The following is an 18,890-nucleotide window of genomic DNA, read 5'->3' as shown; positions in this document are numbered from 1 at the left end:
CACCAGATTGCAGCCTCTTTGAGAGGAGAGTAAGTGCCTTTCTGCCTGCCACTGCATCTCAGGGTCTAGCACCATGCCTGACAAATAGCAGATGCTCACAAATCATTTATTGAAACAAATGACTTTGTCTAAGCCTCAGTCTACCCAGCTGAGTGCGTACCATGGGCCAGAGATACAGAAGTGGACCAGACCCACAGGTGTGGTCCCTCCTGCCGGGGAGTTCACAGTCTAATTAGGAAGACAGACACTGAATATATAATGATGCAAGTGCTGAGGGTTGCAAACAGCAAAGAATGTAGAGGCTTGGTAGCCCAGAGCCAAGGAATCTAGAAAGACCCACCAGAAAAGAGAGGTAGTAGTTATCAGATGAACAGGGTGGAAAAGTGTAAAAGAGCACTACAAGCAGAGGGGCAGCATGAGTGAGGGTGCTACTGAGGCAGAAGAGAGCATGCAGTGTTTGAGGCATGAAGTAAGGCCAGAGCTGCCGGAGCATAGAGTGAATGGGAGGTGGTGTTAGCATCAGCTATATGGTTTGATTTTACAGGGCAGAAGTGGCATCACATGAGCTATCGTTTGAAACTGGCTGGCCCTTGTCTTCCATACTCCTCCCCTCTGCTTCAGGCCCAGATGGAGGTCCAGCATCAACATATCCAGGTTGTCTGACTGCTCGGCACACTGTCCTTAACCTCTGAGCTGTATTTCAGGTGTTCTGTGTGGGCCTTGCCTGTGTCTGGTATGATGGAGCTGTGACATTAGGGGGTTGTGTGTGTGTGTGTGTGAGTGAGTGTGTGTGTGTGTGTGTGTGTGTGTGTGTGTGTGTGTGTGTGTATGGGGGGGCATATGCTAGGGGAGCAGTCAATCAATCCTGGAGCATACACTGCTGACAAGTCTGGGAGCGGGGTGTCCCTTGAAGAGGCAATGAGGTTGGCCTGGGGCTTGGGGATGGGTGCACAGCTTGCCTGGGAAATGAGGCATAACTTACCAGCTGCAGAGGCTTCTATGGGTGGGGAGCAGAGGCCCCTGGGCACGGGGCAGGGAGGGCTCTTTCTCTTCCTCACATCTGTTGCTGTCCTCCTCTTCCTTTCGGGTCTTGGTTCAGGGTGGGGAACTGTCCCCAGCTGGCTGAGTCCTTACTTTCCTTCCTTTGAATTTGGGGGCTCCCCCATAAGTAGCTCCCAGTACGTGGGTAAAATGAGGTGGCACCTGGCTGGAAATAATGGATGTTAGCTTCTTCATTCCACAGCAGCAAGTATTCCAATCACTACCCTTCCAACACACGCACATGCACACATGCACTAAGCAGCCAAGATCTCCAGTTCAGTTGAGATCTCCCTGGAGCAAAAGCCCCAGTTCACCCATTCCCCAAAGTAATGTTTCTCAAAAACATGATCCTCAGACCCACTGCATCAGAATCACATGGAATGCCTGTGAAAATCCAAGTTGCCAGGGGACTCTGGTGCAGTGGTTCACAGACCACATTTTGAAAAGCATTGTCCTAGAGGACACCTAATTCTGTCTGCATAACTACTGAAGCATTCCCTTTCCCAGAAATGTCTCCCCAAACACAGCCAGTGATGGTATCCTTGACGATCCAACCGTAGACTATTGACCCTCCCCTTCAAGGCCAGACCTCTGCCAGAGGGGCAAGCCAGCCCTGCCCTTCAGCCCTGCCACATCATGCAGTCAATAAACATTCACCAAGGACCTACTAGGTGCTAGGTGCTGGGATCATGGGAAGAACATGGTGGCCATGACCCCTGCCCTCATAGGTCTTCTAATTTAGGAGTGAGGACAACTACTATAGAAGCAAATAAATAAGCAAGATAATAGCAGAAAGTGCTATGAAGATGATGCAACAGTGTTATCTGAAAAAATTCCCTGCTTAAATCTGGGTTCAGGGAAGGTCCTTGTGGAGAATAAGGTTTTGGAAGTGAAAGAAAAAAACCCTTGCTGTCCCTTTGCTCTCGTTTTTGTCTCTCCCTTTTTTCTCTCATTTCTTTTACCTTAGCTTGGTGTTCTGTTTTTCTGGTTAAACTCCCTCTTTGTCTTGTTTCTTCTCTCCTCCTCTGCTTCCCTCTCTCCCTCCCTCCCTCTCCCATTGCCTCCCTCTTCTTCCCACTCCACCTCCCTCTCTGCTGCTGCCTCCAGAGAAACAGAAGAAACCAGATCCCTCTGCCTCTCAGGCCAGGCAGCAATAATTGAGCTGTGGGCTTGCTCAGCAGCTGGACCTGAGAGCAGGGTAGAGGAGGAGAGTGAGGTCAGAGGGGAGCTGGAAGCGGAGAGGAGCTGGAGGGATGGGGCAGGGAGGGGCCTCCGGAGGATGAGGACACTCAGGGGGCTGGAGGTGGCTGCTGAGCCAGGTAATCTAATCAGGGGTGAGTCATAAAGATCGCTCACTCCTGTGCACAGGACTGGCCTAGGAAATCACATTAATTTGAAGAGGGTGTAAAATCCACCGAGATTCCCCTCTCTCCACCACACACATGAAGATAAACTGTCCTCAGCCTCCAATATGATCTTACAACAGCTTGTCAGTGACAAAACAGCCTCAAGTCCTCCCATTTATCAAACGGCCAGTCCTGTTAGCAGCTTAAAAGAGACATAATTACCTGCGGCCTTTTGTGTGATTCTTTATACTAACGCCACTTCCTTCTTCCTGGCAGAGTTCCAGAACGTGAGCTCAGAATTCATTCCTGGTGACTGGGGAGATCATCAGAGATGTTAAAGTTGGGGACAAGAGGGGATGGTTGAGGTGGAGCATTCTGCACCATTGTATATGGGTCAGCACCATGGACAGGGACAGGGCTGGGAACCTGGGAGTGGTGGCCTGGATGGTGCAGTGAGGGGCCAAGCCTTTACAGAGAGGGCAGTGGAGCCTCAGCCCATGGTGCATAAGCACTGATACTGAGGACAGGGCATAGAACACCGCTTGGCCTGTAGATCGGTAATTTGGGTAGAATGCTCCACACTCAGGCAGAGCCAGGAGTCCCTTCTCTTGACTTCAGAATGGCTGACACATTTTGGGTTTTCATGACTTCAGAATCTGCCATGCTGCCACCAAGGAGAATAATAATGCTACTTAGGAAAAGCTAACATTTACTAAATGCTTGCTATGGGCTAGGCTCTAAGTTCTCTAAAGATATAATCTTAATGTAAACCTCATGTAAATCAATTATATGATCCCATTTTATAGATGAAGAGGTGAGTGTGGCTAAGTCACATTCCAAGGTCATCCAGAGCTGATTTAGACTTGTGGTGTGTGGGCTGGGCTGCTTCTAAGGCAGGCTCTGGCCATGAGAGATCAGTTCTGTGGCTCTGGGTTGGTCTCTCTCCCTCTCTGCACTTCTTGCTGTTCCTCAGGGAGCTGTATCAAGGCAGATCTCTGCTCTCACAGCTTTGGGGAGAAGGATGGGAGAACCACATGATGAGACTTTGCCCTACATGAGAATAAGGCCTTCTGGAAACTAGTGTCTCTCTCACCAGGGCTGCTCTACAAACTACCTCCATTCCCCTAGCCCCTCCCTCTCTCTGCTCTTCCCAGGTCCCTCACCTCCACCCATTCCAAGAGGCCACTTCACCCTCTTCTCCGACTTCCCAATGCCAATGTCCTTCCTGCTACTAGCTTTCCCCACACTCCTTTCCCTTTTCCAGCAGGTTCACAGGAATCCTACCCTGGGAGGAAACCACCCGAGTCCATTTGGAAGCCAGTTAAAGAGGCCGAAAGTGAGATAGACAGCAAGAGACAGATGAAAGATGGACTGAAAATGAATTTTGAAGCACTGTTGAGTTAATGATTGTGGTCAAATCCTGTTGGGAGACAAGGCCAGGATTAACCATCTGGGAGTATCTCACAGAATTTCTAGAGCTCAGCTTTAACTCTGCTGGCTCCCCCTACCCACCAGCCCTCCATCCTCACCTCTCTCCTTTCCTATGCTGCCTCCTAGACTAGCATTCTCTCTCCCACCCCACCCAGCTTCAGGGCATTCATCACCTGGGTTAGTGATTTATCAAACGCTACGACAGTCGCTGCTTGGCAAAAATCAATCTATGAAGAATGGGACCAACCCAGGGCCCCCTGTTCTCCTGAGCCCCCACCATCAATCTGCCCCAAAGGAATTCAATGACTCCAACATCAGCATTGCCCACCCCTGACCTCACTCTTACCCCAGCCTTGGGTGGGTCTCTGGATCCCTTCCTGTCCTTAGAGAGAAGGGAGAGAGGGAAGGAGGACAGAAGTAGAGAAAGAGAGAGAGAGAAGTGAATTAGTGCCTTCTCTTAGATGTTTATTTTGTTGATTTTAAGTGAGAAAGTCCCAGCTCTATTAAATGCAATCAATACTTGGCCCAAGAGAAGCTTCCCTTCTCTGAGACATTTGAAATCTGGTCAAATCATTTTGCCCCAATACAAAGTAATTTATCAATTTCAAAACCCTTCTAATCAGAGGCTGTGGAGTCCCCATTTCTACCTGCAGGACACACATGTGCACACACAGAGCTGTGCACAAACTCCTCTATTCTCTCTGCAAAACCCCCTCCCTCTCTCCCCCCTCCCAAGGACTGCAGAATGTCTTCCCCTCAGCTCAGCCTCCAGGCTGGGTGCCATCCTCAGTATCTCCAGCCCAGCCTGTGTTCTCCTAGCCTGCAGTTCTGCAGTGTTCAGCCCTGGGGAGGTGGTGGTAGGCACAGGCCCAGCCACAGCACTCTGCTGAGTGCACTCCTCCTTATCTGGTGAAACAGCCAAATTAGGGCGATTCCTGTTCAGACAGAGCCCAGAACTGGAGCCCCGAGGGGCTAGAAGGGGCTCAGAGTATTTCCCTAGGACCTTGGCTCTAGTCTCCAAGGGGAAGCAGGCTCAGCTGGCTGGAGCGGGCTTTGCTGGCTGAACCTGGGGATGATGTCACAATACTCCCCTGCCTCTGAAGCTGTGATTTTTGCCCTCCAGGATAGCCTGTGTCTAAAGAGAGATTGCAACAGTGGCAAAATCACCTTGCAACTCACCCGCCTGCTCCCAGGAAGAGTTGCTGGAGCCGTTGCCACTCCATTAGACTGGGTTCTTGGTGGGCCTTTTGTGACCACCAGCTGCAGTGGCCAGACAGGCCACTGACCTATGGGGAGGGGCCACCCACTGAATGATTCAAATGCTCTCCCTACAATGGAAAGAAAGGTGAGGAAAGCGAGCCCCCAGGGCTCTGAACAAAGTGATATTAAACTAGAGTGAGCACAGAGCCCTACAGCTTATGAGGCATTTTAATATTAACTGTCTATTCTGTAAGAATGCTGGCGGGTAGGTATTATTCTATTTTTTACTGGGAGAAACCAAGGTTCAGAGAGGTGGAGTCATGTGTGCCAAATGACACAGAAGGTCAGTGATTAACTTGGGTTGCCAATTCAAATTCTCTGAATCCAAATTCTAAAATCGTTCCACATCATTTCTTCATTCATTCATCATATAAATATTGAGCCTCTTTCTTATGTCAAACATTTAACTTTCCTCATGACAATCTAAAGTTAGGTGACATTATCCCCTTTCTAGACTGGGGAGTAGAGACTCCATGGGGAAGTGATCTGCTCAAATAACACAGTATAAATGAGAGATGAAAGTAGATTAAACCCCGGTCTTCTGACCTCAGATCTGCACTCTTTCCCATTGCACCACACAGCATATCAGAGAGAGAGCCATGTAAAGGAGCCATGTCTCTCCCGGATCCTACAAACCGTCTCAGAACAGCAGCTCCAGTCCCAGATCCCCAGCATGACTGCAGGTAGAGATTATGAACATCATTTCTCTGGGAATTTGAGAAGACAGTAGAAATACGGCACCAGGGGCCACGCTAGCTGGAGGTGGTTCCCAGTGCTAAGTAGAGTAGAGAGGCACAGAGATCCAGGGCTGAACCCTGCTGGGAGACAGGTGGAAACAGAGAGTTATTGAGGAGATAACTGAGAGAGCAGCTGACTTCTGGGAACTACAGTACCCATTACGGCTTGGATCCCCCAACCCTACCCCACTAGGGCTGAGGACTGCCCAAGCATCCTCCAGGAGGAGATATCCCCCCTCAAAGAATGGCTGCAGTACCCACCGGCTCAAGATTCACCCTGATAGTATCCCACATTGAGGGATAAAAGCACCTCTGCAAATTGGAAAAATAACTAATGTGCTACTCCTGGACCCTGCTGCCTACGAGTGGAGGGGGCTCTTCTGGGTTAACCCAAGAACTGGGAGGAATCAATCCCCTGAACAACAACCCAGAGCAGCAGCGGGGAGAGGCTCCTCGCCTGGTGGGGGTGGAATTACATTTCCTACAGGGTATTCTCGATGTCGCCTCTCATCACCATAATATTTACATCAAATGCAAAAGGCCTCCTCAGAAAAGAACCCTGAGGTTGTAAATGCCAAATCCAAGAATGTCAGCAAATGCAAAAGATCAGGTTCTTGGAGCAGCAGTCTCTCCCTCCCCTCCAGGCAATGCCTGCCACAATGCCCCTGAGGGAGGCAGGTGGGCTTCTGAGCAGCCCTGAACCTCACCCAAGATCAGGAATGGTCGGGAGCATGCAGAGAGTCCAAGGGCACCCATCTCTGGTCCTGGGATGCCAGGCAGCTTTGTCTCTTCTGCCTGGCTTCATGCAAAGTCTGAAGAAGTGTGTCCATATATACTCCCTGTGCAGAATCAGAGACCAGGACACCTCATGGACAGAAAGACAGGGGAACTCTCTTCTGTGAATCCCAGAGCCTCAGTAATCAGGCCTCAATGTGGTCTGCAGCCCAGTTCTCTGCCCAGTGTGCCCCTCCCTCCTCCAGCTCCACCCTTGGGGCCCAGGGAAGCTTTTCTGAGGTGATGTGTCCCTTGAACATGTATTGAGCACTCACTAAGCATCATGCCCTGGGAATACAATGGTTAACACCTTGTACAGTGTGTGTTCTCAAGGGCAAAACACAGTGAGCAAGTTATTGTTCATTAATTGTGCAATATTGTTCAATAAATAACTCCAGATGCTGTGAAGTGCTGTGAAGGAAAGAAACTGGGATGAAGGGATAGGGAGGGAAGGAGTGAGACGACTGTTGCCTGGGGAGTCATGGAAGGCCTCTCCAGAGAGGTGGCATTTGACCTGAAGACTGAGGAGGAGCCGCCCCGGGAAGATCTGGAGGGGAGGTGTTCCAAAGGAGGGAACAGCAAGTCCAAGAGCCTGGAGAAGAGGATGAGCACACGTGCAAGAACAGAAAGGCCGGGCAGCCGGGCAGAGCCAGTGACGGGGAGCGGGAGGAGATGAGGCTAGACGACAGGGTCTTGCCAGCCATGGAAAGGAAAACGATTTCATGCTGGAGGCGCTGGGAAGCCACGGGAGTGATTTAGGGAGGGGATGACACTATCTGATGTACATTTTTAAGTTTTACTCAGATTATAAAAATCTTGGTCTTTTTCCAGCTTCCCAACTTACTTGCTGTGTGATCTTGGGCCAAGATCCTGCACTATTAAACCTCAGTTTCCTTAAAAACTTCTTGGGGAGTCAGAAAGATGACATGAGTTAACATGCCTAGTATGTCTAGTTGAGGACCTCGTGTCAGTAGGTGCACAATTAATGCCCCATATTGTGTCTCTCCCACTCTGTCTGTCCTCAGAGCTCTAGCCTAGGCCCCATCTCTTCTCAGCTGTCACACACTAAGTGCACCCAGGGCCTAGCTGGGGTCCCAGAGCAGGGGAAGTTCCTTGTTCACTGGCATTAAGACCACCTGAGGTGGGCCCAGTGTCCCCTTCACCCAGTGCCCCAGCATTTGTCCCACTCCTTGGGCTACAAGAGATCAAACTGCATAGGACTCCCCAGGGATCGCCAGTGGAGTGGCCACTGGATGCTTGGGCACATTTGAATGCAGACACTCTGCATTTCCATGTCCCTTGCTGCACCAGTTGGGCAGACACAGCATCCAGGGGAAAGGTTATCACTGCTACCCAGGGTTGTGCTCCTCTACACTCATCTGCATTCCTCCTCAAGTCCTTTGCACAGAATTTGCCTGGAGAAGGGTCGGGGAAAGGATGGAAACAATGAGAAGAAACAGATTATAAAGGCCTTTGTCAGGCCGTATGGAGACTCCACCAGGGCTGAAAGCATGCGAGGTGACCCCATTTCTCCCTCTGTAGCCACTCCAAAGTGGGGAGGGGCTGGCAGCAGCTGTCTGGGTCCACACATCCACTTGACTGTCCTCAAGGAATAAGGTGCTTCTCCTCCCTCCCTCCCTCTACTGGGCTCCACAGAAAGGACACAATGAGGTTAATTAATTGCTCAGAGAACATTCTTTGGAAAGAAGGGGCAGAAGAGCTCTCATGTCTGGGAGCCAGAGGGTCCTCGACACAGCGTTAGCAGTGAAGTCCTGCCAGACACAATGGGGGTGTAGAGGGCAGGGTCGGGGGTTGTGATGGCAGCAGGCAGGCACAGGAAAGGAGGAGGCAGCAGAGGAAAGGGATGTAGAAGAGGCCTCAGAGAACAGAGAAGCCCCTAATACTGGAATGTTTGGGGAGCCCACAGGAGGAAGAGTGTCTGGTTGGGTAGGGATGGCAAGGCCTAGGTTGGCTCAGCCCATTGTCTTAGGTGAGAAGGACGAAGAACACAACCCAAGCCACAGGCACTTCCTCTCCCTCCTGCCCTCCACTGAGTCTAAAGTCAGGCCCTCCCCCATTACACCTGCATTCCATCCCCAGCCCCAAGCCCTGGGAGATCTTCTTCCTTTATTCTTTTGGGGATCAGCTCACCTTGTTACCTGTAAGGGGCCCTACTTCTCCACTCCCAGCTTCTCAGAAACTTTTGTAGCCCCAGTGAGGCCCTCAACTCTACTGTGAACTTTACAGGCAGGGCCACTTAGCACCTCCACCAAACCCAGAGGTATCAACATAGGGCAGGCTGGAAATAAGCAGAGAAAAGCTGGTGCTCCAGGAACCCTGAGGGTACTGACCAAGGTCCTGAACAGCCTCAATTCCTTCCACAGAAACTTGATTAATTCTTCCTATGCATCCTCTCCTCCCATCACCACCCATACATTTACTCTGCTGCACTTACAAGGCTTCATCCTGAACGTGAACCATGTAAGGGCTGGTTAGCCATGTAGCCGATCTCAAGGAGCTCCTTTAGGTTACAAACCTCCTCCTGAAAGCAGCAGCCTCAGCCCCTCCCTTCCCGTCCTTAACACTGGCTCCGTCTGTTCCATCAGCCCTGTCAAGGACAGCCCCCTGTGTTCTGACCACGGCAGCAGCTGGCGGAGCCCGGGGCTGCACTTGACATCCTGATCCAACCATATTCTCAGAGAGGAAGCAGGTTGGGGGCTCCGCATGCTTGCACACACCTGCACATACCGTGCATACACTCATACCCTCAGTGTCAGCCTAGACCAGAGAAGCGGTTCTTAGATTTCCTGGGTCAGAACTCCTCTGGTTGTGATGAAAGCCAGGCACTGTCTCTTTCTGGAAAAATGCACACGTACCCAACTTTTGCATGTCCTCCCAGGAGGGCCTGGAATAAGGGTGGCCCTTTCCTTGATTCCTCCTCTGAGCAGCAACACTTGTCTAGGGCTCAGGGTTCCCCTAAGAAGATGTTTTCCAGGCAGGTGTGTATTTTGCCAAATCACAGGGAGCCCTTTCATGGGCTAGTTTTGAGGACTCCCCAAGAGCACAGAGGCTGGGCTAAGGGGCATAGGAATCTGAGCCATCTCGAAGGCCACCTCCAGCTTTCAAACTGGAGGACTGAGTTCTCTTCCACACATGCCTTTTGCTAACCAGTGAAGTCCAGGCACCATCCTCTCTGCCTTGGGAGGCTCTTTCTGAACTAGGACAGGTAAGCTCTGAGTGCCTTGTGTCTACCTGAGTCACTACATAGTCCGACCAGGTTTTTGTCATCCACAGTGAGCACCAACCATTTAGACAAGAAACCTGGGTTCTGCGTGGCTTCAAAACGTGCTGTGATCAGGCACAATCCCACTGCCTTGGGTTTTGCACATCTGCAGACCATCCAAACACAGACACTGACACGTAAAACACACACACACAGGTTAAGACACATACAAACTGTGTGAGAGTGTGGAGAAATCCACAGATCACAAAAGCAGAGGAAACATGCACAACTCCAAAAAGCACATGAACACACAAACTATTCACAGACACACAATCACAGTCATGCAGACCATATGTACACACATAGACACTGTAACACATAACCCTCCCCATTCCTGTCTCCTGGGGAACATTCCAGCCCTACTGAACTTTCTGTTTCTCTCCGCCATGCTTTTGTGTAGTCTGGTCCCTGTGATGGACCCCCTCGTCCCTCCTTTTCCTTACCTGGTGGATTCCTAGTTAGCCCAGTACGCCTCCGTGTTAGTGCCTTCCCAGGGCTGCCGTAACAAAGTATCACAATCTAGGCGGCTTATAGCAACAGAAGTTTATTCTCTCATGGTTCTGGAGGCCAGAGGTCTGAAATTGAGTTGTTGGCAGGGTTGGTTTCTTCTTGGGGTCTCAGAGAGAGAATCTGTTCATGCCTCTCTCTGAGCTTCGGGGGTTGCAATTCTTAGCATTCCTTGACTTGTAGACACATCGCCCCAACCTCTGCCTCTGTAGCCACACGGTGTTCTTCCCATGTCTGTGTCTAAATTTCCCTCTTCTTATAAGGACACCAGTCACGGGATTAGGGCCTATCCCAATCCAGTGTGACCTCATCTTAACTTGATGACATCAACAGAGACTCAGTTTCCAAATTAGGTCACATTCTCAGGAACTAGGAGTTAGGGCTTGAGCATATCTAACAGAGGGATGCAGCTCAACCCTCAACAGACTCTAAGTCTCAGTCAGACTTCCTTTCTCCCTGAGTCCTTCCCTGACCTGCCTTCCTAGACTGGCTAAAGTCAGTGCCCCTGCTGTGTGCTCCCCCATCACGACAATTCACTCACATTATTGTTATTGCTTCTCTCCTCCCAGCTCTGAGGGCCTGGGACAGTCTATTTCTGTACACACCACTGTATCCCTAGCACCTGGCACAGTCCCCAGCTGTGACAGGGGCTCAATAATGCTTGCTGGATGAATTAAACCATTTATACATGTGGTATGTGTATGTGAATCTTATTTATATGCATGAACACACTCCCTACATATGTGTACAAACATGTACATCAAACATATATGCAGACACATAAAAACTAAACACACACACAAATCCAGCAGGTTCCAATTAGCCAGTCAATAATGGCTGAGTTCCAAAAAACTCTAACCCTTCTCTAGTGCACTGGGAGAGGCAAAAAGGGGTCAACTATGATCTCCCATCCTCAAGGGACTGACAGGATAATTGGAAAAATAAGACTAGTATGTGATGAGAGATACTACAGAATTTAGTTGTTTTGTGAGCTGTGAGGGCTCAGAGGAACGAGCTCTTGTTGTGGGCCAGAGTAGTCAAGGGAGGCTCCTTGGGGGAGGTGGAGTTTGAGCTTGGCCCTCCGGTGTGGATAGGGTTTAGACACAGTAGAGAGAGAGGAGAGGAAAGAAGAGCAGAGGAAGGGAGAGGAGAGAAGACAGCATGTGTAAAGGCCCAGGGGCCTGTACATGGGACTAGTCTAAGGGGAAGAACCTGTGCTGCAGTATGGAGGGGACATCTAGATGCCAGAGGCCCCCAGTGCCAGGGCTTAGGATCTCCAGTTTGCCATGGCACCAGTCTCTTCCCACCAGGTGCAGGGAGTAGCTTCTCTAGAATCCCGTGACCCAAACCTTGGGGGCTGGGGTAGGCACTGATGTGCTATGTATCTCAAGCTGCGGGAACATGGGAGCAGTCCCTGACAGGGGTCCTCTCCTTCCTCGGAAGCTGTGGGTAGGTGGTAGCAGCACCTCCTGGAAGGGCAGGGTCAGGCTCAATGACTGGCCTAGCCACCCACTCCTTCCCTGGGAGAGGTAAGTGACAAGGTGGCAGAAAGCTTCAGTGACACCTCTGTTGGCAAAGCAGCACTCGTCCGCCCCAATGACAGGGTGGGGGCGGTGGCCAATGGGTAAGAAGAAATGGTGCCTCTGGCTCTCAAACCTCCTTCTCAGCCCCTGAGGCCTGGCACCTAAAGTCCTCTAAGGAAATGACCAGGCAGTGATGATGAAAGATTCAGCAAGGGAGAAGGAGGGCAGAGCCTGCTGTCACCAGGGAGGGTGGAGAGATGGTGAGCTCTTTTTTGGGTCCTGAGAAAAATGATCAGTTGTTCCCTCATCCTGCAGGGACAGAAAAGGGCTGAGTCTGGGGCTGGAGAAGCCAATACAAGGTCTCTGTCACTCTCTAGACTTCCTTCCTCACCTTGATATTATTGTCTATTTCCTAGGGATGTGGGGCCAGGAAGTAGCTATTACCAAGGGAGTTTGGAGAAGCCACTAAGAAGAAAGAAGAGACAGACTGTGGAGTCAAGGATGGGAAATTTGTTCCAAACACCTTCCAATGGGAGATGCCCTGTCCTTGTCCCTTCATGTCCTATGTCCTTCTCATAAAGACTCCCAGCGAGGAGTAGGAGACAGTAGGACCAGCTCTGTGTTTGGAAGGGGAAGTGATTTTCTTGAACCTGCAGGATAGGGTTCTAGAAAACCATTCCCCTGGGACACCTGGGTGAGTCACTGGAGAGCAGCTGGGCGAGCAGGTGGAGCTGGAGCCAGGAGCCGAGGGAGAGATGAACACACACAGGCTCCCGGGCATCATCCACAGCTGCTTGCTCGGCAGCGACCATGCAGGCAGCCCTCCCGCGGGAAGCAGGAGGACATTGGGTCATGAGCCCAAGTGAGGGCTGGAAATGTGACATTGGATGATGATCACCCCTGCTGGCGGGCTGACCAGCCAAGCAAGCTTGATGGAGAGAGAAGGGCCAGAGGAAACACACTCTTGGACAAAAAGGACAGATGGAGGGGGCCAGAGGGCAAGGAGGGAGTGTGAGGGGCCAGACAGTCAGGAGAGAGCCGTGGCAAGCTGACATGGGGCCAGCTCCCTGGCCGCAAGGTTGCAGGAGCCCCTCAGCCGTACCCACCCAGGAGACCAATGACAGCCTCATAAAGGGGCAACCAGGTCCTTCAAGCTCTTCACAAGGACTCAGTTTGCTAACTTGATACCATTTACTCAAGTTTACCCCACCCCTAGCCACTGATCGTGGCCCACTGGGGAGTCTGAGGCCAATTTTCTGGGCTTGCTGTAAGGTGGAGCAGGGTACTCTTAACCCGGGAGAGCTGAGCTTCTGGAAGAACTCTTCCCAGAGTCCCCCACAAGCCCAAGAATGTCGACCTTCTCCCTGCCTCTCAAGAACGGCCTCCCAACGCTCTAATTCGAAAAGATACATGCACCCCAATGTTCATAGCAGCACTATATACAATAGCCAAGACATGGAAGTAACCTAAATGTCCACTGACAGATGACTGGATAAAGAAGCTGTGGTATATTTATATAATGGAATACTACTCAGCCATAAAAAGAAAAATAATGCCATTTGCAGCAACAGGGATGGACCTGGAGATTGTCATTCTAAGTGAAGTCAGTCAGAAAGAGAAAGAAAAATACCATATGATATTACTTATACGTAGAATCTAAAAAAAGAAAAAAGGAAGATACTAATGAACTCATCTACAAAGCAGAAATAGACTCACAGACATAGTAAACAATCTTATTGTTACCAAGGAGAAAGGGGGTGGGAAGAGATAAATCGGGAATTCAAGATTTGCAAATACTAACTACTATATATAAAACAGATAAACAACAAGTTTCTTCTGTATAGCACAGGGAAATATATTCAAAATCTTGTAGTAACCTATGATGAAAAAGAATATGATAACAAATATATGGATATCTATGGCTGAAATGTTATGCTGTGCACCAGAAAACTGACACACTATAAACTGACTATACTTCAATTTAAAAAAACAAAAAACAAAAAACAGCCTCCCAAGTCACAGCCCAGCCACAGTGAAGTTGGTGGGGGTGGGGCGGAGGCAGTCCCAGACGACGCCTTCTCTCCTCTCCCTCTTTGTCTGGCCCCTGCCCTGCCATGGCCGCAGGGCCTCACACGCCTCTGTGAAACCCCATTTCCTCTCCATTCAATGACACAGTCTCTCCCTCAGACTCTGACTTTCGTCCCACATCCTGAGCATTTCTAGGCCAGAACCTCTAGCCACCAGGATCACAGAAGCCTGCTGGCCCCGGAGCTCCAAGCAGGGAGGAGCGCTAATTGGCATTAACAGAGACCAGGCCAACAGCTCACAAAAGATTCTCTCTTCCTGACCAGAGCCATGCCTGGGGCACAGCCAGCTTCTGGTGTCTGCTCCTGGGAGGAGGGGGCTGTTTCGGGTGGAGGGGAATGAAGGGGGGGGGGCACGCCCTTCTGGGACCCCCGTCCTGGAGCTCATGTACACCCAGCAAGGGACTGGTCCTCCTTGCTGGCCCTCAGCACGAGTCTGCAAGTAGCACAGAGCACACCAGGGACTTTGTGCCCTCGAAGCCCACCCTGTAGGCTCATTTGAATCTAATTTCACCCGGAACAAAAAGCTCTGAGGTCAGGCTGCCTGCACTGATACTCCAGACCATGCTTTCCCTGGGTGACCTTAGGCCAAAAAATGGTGCCTCCATTTTCCAATCTGTGAAAAGGGAATAATACTACTTACCTTACCAGGTTGTTGTGAAGATTAAATGCTATCCATGAAAAGATCCTAGCATCCTGTTTGGCCTGCAAAAAAATTAAAAATTAAAAATTAAAAAAAAAAGTTCCTGACATTGTCTCCAGCATGTAGTAAGCATGCCCTCAATACATGGTCATTGTACTTATAGGATTATGATTATTATTTCCTGGGCTCATTTTCCTTTATTGTAGGAACTTCCCATTTCAGGACTTCAATACAGAGCATAAAGAATGGAATAGAGCAGGTATCCCAGAGAAGTTTGTTTGAATAGATAGAAGGAAGGGAAAGAGAGAGGGAAGGAAAGAGGAAAGTGGATTGATGTATCACAGGTAAAATCCATTTTATGGGTAGACAAGAAAGACCCCTATTCAATAATTCACGTAATAGACTGACTGGTCACTCCCTAAAATCTCATCTCTGTGTTCATTCCTTTGAGTAAAGGACTGCCCCTCTTCCCATTGGTCCCCTTTAAGATGCAAACAATCACACTGTAGTTTGAATGAGTGATAAGACTGATGAGAGGAGGTGGTCTGAGAGTGCTAGAGCCTCAATGGGGAGAAAGGGAATTTGCCGTGAAAAGTGAAGAAGGGACCATAGCATCGTGCAGGAGGCTGGCGGTAAGAAAATTGAGTGCAGGACACTGCAATTTCCCTTAGAAACAGTTCAGATGTGACTGAACCTCATATTCAAGAATGTCTTCGTTGTCCTTGTCTCAGATCCTTCATGCTATGGGTTATAGAACAGAATGGCCATCTGTTTCTCCACATTATGGGTCCAGCACAGAATGTATGACTGTATTTGTTCCTAAAGATTTTCTTTTTCTTGTGGTAGGAACTATCTATATGCAATCTCAATCCTAAAGTGATTTTCATTTGCTGGGGAAATTTGAAGACTATCTCTTGCCAGTCTGAGGTTAAACACAGAGGGAAATCTGAACGCAATTTTCCTGTTTGAGAAGCAGTTACAATATTTTTAAGCAATTGAAGCTTCAAAATTTCAAATTCAACATGCAGTTCGGCCTCCGCCACAGGAACTACAGATTTTGCAAAGTTTACAAAACAATGGAAGAGCTCCATGGCTTTTCCCTGAGTGCTGAGTCTTTGAGTATTTCATAGACGAGGATGTTCTCAGAGACGAGATGCAGTTTTATTGGTATCTGGCTTTTGGCTGGGGCCTGTTAAAGTAAATGTTACAGGGGGAAAAAGTAAGAGGAAAGATGTTATAATGAAGTGTCAGAGCAATAATATGTTTTTAATAGCATTATTTACCAACATTTACTGGCATTTGGAGTTAACAAACACTCTTGTCCATCCCCATTGAGCGTTTGCAGTTAATTTAAAGAAGTTGTCTTGCCTTTGGCACTGCAAAGATGACCCAACTAAGGTCCTTGTGCTATTTTGCAGAGACAAGACGGTTGGATGCCAGGGTGGAGAACAGAGACACAGAACGTAGCCAGTCCCTACCTTTCCCTCTGGTCCATTTTCCAGTCCTAGAGAAACCCGTCTGCTTTGTGGGCCGCCCCCACCAACCCCCACCCAAGGCTTCCTCATAAGCCCCACCCACTACAGCAAGTGAACAGAGGGCTTTGAAGACAGGAGAGTCATGCTGCCCCCGTTGCCCACCACAGCTACCAAAGAGGCAGCCGTCAGGGACCCATTCTCTGCCGGCATTCCTTTCATATTTTTCTGGTGAAATCACCTCCATAATCTTTAGGGGGCAAATGTGCCACCTCTTTCAGTCCCTAGAGTTTAGATTCAGGAATCGAGCCCCAGTCCCAGATCTGGCCAGTCAGCAGATTTTATCCCCTGACCACAGTGATGGGTTCAGGAAGGGAAACTGAATAAATGAAGGTGTCGATCTGGCTACTGTAGCAAAGATATCCATATAGCCATGGCTTAATCAAGACAAAAGTTTGTTTCTTCTTCATATACAAGCCCAAGGAGATACAGTAGCTTTGCTCCATGCAAGTCCTCAGGAGCCCAGGCTCCTTCTGTCTCATTGCTCTGCCCCTCTGGGGGTTACTCTCATCACCACCATGACCAGCCGGCAGCCAGAAGGTGGGAAAAAGGAGGGGGAAGCGTGACCTTTCCTTTTAAGGGAACAGCCCCCAAAATTGCAGACATCAACTGTTGCTTACATCCCATTAGCCAGAATTTAGCCCCACACCACACCTAGTTGCAAGGGAGGCCTGATGGTCAGCTAAAAACTTCTGCCATGTTGGCAGAAGAGGAGAATGACTATTGGGAGAAAATCAAAGGCCCTGCAATAGCAGCCATCCTGTCACCATGATGGCAGAATCTGTTCAAAGATGGAGTTAACACAGAGGGAAAAAGAGAGAGATGGCAAGAATCTCACTGAGGCCCACAGACCCAGCTCTGTGGAGAGCCAGGGATACTTCTGAGTTTGCAGTTATGTGAGCCAATAAACCAATAATTTCCTTTCTTTTTTCTGTTTTCTTTCCTTTTTTTTTTTCTTTTCCTTATTTAAACTAGTTTGATTTGGGTTTCTGACTCTAGAACCTAAGATCTCTGGCTAATTTATGACAAGATCAGAAGGTAAATGGTCAAAAGGAAGAGAGAGGACAAAGAGACCATGAAGAGGAAGCCAAAGTCATGAGGAAAAAGGACCTTTGAAAGACATAGAAAAGGTGCAGAGAGTCAGGGATGATGAGAGGGGAAGAGATGGACACATGGAGGGAATATAAGCTGCCCAAACTTCCTTCTCCTCCTGCAAAGGCTCCCTCCTGCCAAGCCACTCTGAAGTTCACACTACCTTCTAGTTCAGCTATAACATAGGAACATCATCTTATTGTTCAAAATATTTGCTGTCCCTCCCTTGGCTGCCCTTTTTGAAGGAGGAATATACTTCCCATTGTTGTCAGGCTTGGCCACGTGATTTGCTTTGGCTGATAAAATGTGAGGGGAAGCTTTAAGACCCATTGTGCTCTGGACTCCAGAGTGAAGAAAACATGGAGCAGAGCTGCGGCTGTTCCATGGCAGACATGTAGCACAATAGAGGAAAACTCATTTGTCATAAGCCTCTGAGATTTGGGGATTGTTTGTCAATGCAGCATAACTTATTGTAAGCTGACTGATGCAGGTGTCTTAAAGGCCTATATTTCCTGCAGTTTCTACTGATCTTGAAGCTTGATTGTTTGTCTTCTCCCAGGTTCCCAGACACATATTTGCTTAGAGTATTACCTCTCCTCTCCTTGTGCCGAACAGGGAGTACGCCTTGAAGAATCATTCTGATATATAGAAACTTTGGAGAGTTCTATCCATTAAGCCAGGAATGACAAGCCTACATTTCATAAGCAAGTATCCCTTATTATCAAGTCCCCTTCCAATTCCTTCTCCCTGCTACTTCCTGTAGCCCCAAGAGGACATGGAATAGATCTGATTATTATATGAGTAACTGCATGATTTAAGTAATTTCATATTTGCAAATTGTACAGAATTTCTGTAAAACAAAATCAGAAATGGATCATTTTACAGATGCTGACTTCTCACACTTCAGGATGTTTCACGTTAGAGTATCTGCTGCACTCACAATGATAATGATGATGGTGACAAGTCTGTGCAGCGCCTTTCTATTTCCAAAGCATCTCACACAACTTGCCAGCTTTAAATTCACAATGGCTTGCAAATATTATCCCCATTTTACATATAGGGAGGCTGAGCACAAGAAAGCTGAAGAGATCCGACAAATTTCTGGAGCTCTGGCTCCTTGTCCCGCTTCTTCTCCCCTTCCTGCTACCTGAGTCACAGCAGGAAGAGAACACCTCCTCCATGACAGGAGCCTGGGAAGGGCAGTCAGAGACACCACGATTTGAAAAAATAAGTGAATACATGAATGTATGACTAATGGATGGATGGATGAATGGAAAGATGGATAACTGAGTGAGTGGATTGATGGACAGCTAAATGGATGGCTGGGTGGCTGGATGATGGCTGGATGATGGCTGGATGAATGGCTGGATGGGTCTCTTTTGTATGGGTGGATAGACAGATGGATCGGGGGGATTTCTGTGGTCTGAGGGAAAAGACAGTGGTGTTCTCTTCAGAGTCTGAAAAGTGCGCACAAATATCCCTGATCCTCCACCACCCAGAAGCCCGATACTTGGCCAACATCTTAACCCTCCCTGCCCAAGTATTTTAATTCCCTCTCATCCTCAAGAAAATAGAATGTGTTTTACCCACAAAGTTGTCTGTTGTTACTCTACAGCTTATTAGCCATGTTCACTACA

The 18,890-nt window shown here is 49.0% G+C and overlaps 1 long non-coding RNA gene across 1 annotated transcript; it reads right to left on the bottom strand.

Annotated features, from left to right (window-relative positions):
• Positions 1 to 992: 992 nt before the first annotated feature.
• On the bottom strand, positions 993 to 14,823 carry LOC123615563 (uncharacterized). The gene is made up of 3 exons (XR_006723216.2): positions 14,630 to 14,823; positions 2,610 to 2,700; positions 993 to 1,207 (listed from the first exon to the last, which is right to left on the bottom strand). It is a non-coding gene; the product is annotated as an uncharacterized LOC123615563 (long non-coding RNA).
• Positions 14,824 to 18,890: the final 4,067 nt, after the last annotated feature.

The sequence above is a fragment of the Camelus bactrianus genome, chromosome 3 (assembly GCF_048773025.1).
Source record: "Camelus bactrianus isolate YW-2024 breed Bactrian camel chromosome 3, ASM4877302v1, whole genome shotgun sequence".
NCBI classification, from domain to species: domain Eukaryota; kingdom Metazoa; phylum Chordata; class Mammalia; order Artiodactyla; family Camelidae; genus Camelus; species Camelus bactrianus.
Note: the sequence above shows the minus strand (reverse complement) of the source record. Positions and strands in the feature narration are given on the sequence as shown.